The sequence below is a fragment of the Mus pahari genome, chromosome 5 (genome assembly GCF_900095145.1).
Source record: "Mus pahari chromosome 5, PAHARI_EIJ_v1.1, whole genome shotgun sequence".
NCBI lineage: Eukaryota > Metazoa > Chordata > Mammalia > Rodentia > Muridae > Mus > Mus pahari.
In genome coordinates this window covers 130,518,579-130,520,764 of record NC_034594.1, presented here as the reverse complement: position 1 = coordinate 130,520,764, position 2,186 = coordinate 130,518,579, and the positions used below count along the sequence as shown (strand labels likewise).

General features: G+C 42.7%; 1 pseudogene; it reads left to right on the top strand.

Moving 5' to 3' along the window:
* The first annotated feature begins 458 nt into the window (after positions 1 to 458).
* On the top strand, positions 459 to 1,042 carry LOC110322422 (annotated as a pseudogene).
* Positions 1,043 to 2,186: the final 1,144 nt, after the last annotated feature.

Below are 2,186 nucleotides of genomic sequence, written 5' to 3'. Positions count from 1 at the left end.
GCAGAGTCCTCTAAGTAACTGACCGATAAATGGTTATTTACTCACTAGCTTTCATGGCCCATGAAAGTCTTTAAACTGGAACACTGTCCCTAACTACCCATTAGTGATCATGGTAATTCTTCCTAACGGCATGTGAGCCAGTTCCTCTTGACAGCCTTAGTGGCATGGATGGAGTGAGGGAAGATCCATGCTCAACCTAGGGGACTCAGTACATTGTCTAGACAAAAGATACAAGTGTGCCATGTGCCTGTTATCCCATCAGAGAGGGTTAAGCAAGAGTTCAAAAACAGCTTGTGTTCAATATATAGTCTGTGCCATTAACATGGGGCCATTTCAAGAAAGAACATGGGTGTTAAATGCAGCATCTGCTCCTAGATCAAGTCACCAAGTCCTCAATACCTACTTGCCGGTCTCGCATTAAAATGACTGTTCAACCTTTTGCGGCTACATTTGCAACCATGGGTATGCTCAGGCTACAGAAGAGGCTTGCCTCTAATATCCTCCACTGTGGTAAGAAGAAGGTCTGGCTGGACCCCAACGAGACGAATGAAATCGCCAAGGCCAACTCCCGTCAGCAGATCAGGAAGCTGACCAAAGATGGGCTGATCATCCGGAAGCCTGTGACTGTCCATTCCCGGGCTTGCTGCCCGAAAAACACCTTGGCCGAACGGAAGGGCAGGCATATGGGCATAGGGAAGAGGAAGGGTACTGCCAACGCTCAGGTGCTGGAAAAGGTGACCTGGATGAGAAGGGTGAGGATCCTGCGTGGGCTTCTCAGGAGATACTGGGAAACTAAGAAGACTGACCGCCATAGGTATCACAACCTGTACTTGAAGGTTAAAAAGAAAAACAAGACGATTCCCATGGAGCATATCCACCAACTGAAGACCTTGTCTAAGGCCCAGAAGAAGCGACTGACTGACCTGAGGCTTGCCGGTCAAAGACCAAGGAAGCACAGAAGAGCCAGGAGGAAGAGAGCCTCCAGGCCAAAAAGGAAGAGATCATCAAGACTCCATCCAAAGACGAAGAGACCAAGAAATAAAGCTTCTCTTGTGTCTATACATAGTGGCCTGTCTGTGACCTTACATGGATCAGTCGTTAAAATAAAGCAAGCTTTTGTCCCTTAAAATATATATAAACGCATGGCACACTTTTATATCTATGAATGGCTGACTGTTCAGCATTTGCCGGATCTCCAGGTACAAAAGAGACGTGCACAGGAAATCCCTTCCCTACAGGCACCTGTGAATGCTCTGAAATAATAAATCCTAGGGCAAAAAAAGCCATCTGCAGGCTAGTGGCAAAATGAATCCAGATTTTGCTTGCAGGATTTGCTTTGCAATACATTTGTACAGTATTATAAAAGAAATGTGGGGGTTAAAATGGTTTTTAATATAACAGTGATTATTCCCACAGTAACCATAGTATAACGGTTATTATAACAAAAATCAAGTGGGTTTTTTTTTCTCAGAAAATGTGCCAATGTTGCATATAAGCATTTCACATAGAGCATTCATGTGATACAGCAATCCCATTAAATAGGTTTATCATCCCCACTTTGGAAATGAGAGTTCTGAGACTCAGAAAGGCTAAGTACATCAACCCAGTGTTGCAAAGCACCCAGACCAGGAAATGGTTCCACCCACATTTAGGGTGACCCTCCTCACCTCAGTAAAACTGATGAAGATGATCTCTCCCACCACAGAAAAGGTTTGTCAGGGACTCTAGACCAGCACTTCTCAACCTGTAGGTTATGACATATATGTCAGATATCCTGAATATCAGATATTTATGTTATGGTCCATAACAGTAGCAAAATTACAGTTAGGAAATAGCAACAAAATGATTTTATGGTTGGGGGTCAGCACACCATGAGGAACTGTATTCAAGGGTCACAGTATTAGGAAGGTTGAAAGCCACTGCCCTAGATCCTGTCAAGTTTGCAATCAATGTTAACCATCTCAAAGTGCAATGGTAAAAGCTTTCAAGTGTCTAATTAAAGGCTGTGGACTCAATTCTACCTACTAAAACAATACCACTTTTCACCTCGTAGATTTCATAACATAAAACTGTAATAAATACTAAAATAGCTATCCATCAACTGGAAGAGAGGAGAAGTGATTGTTGGCAACTACAAAGAGAAATTCTTTTTAAAGAAATGAGATTATTATAATAAGAATCATCAC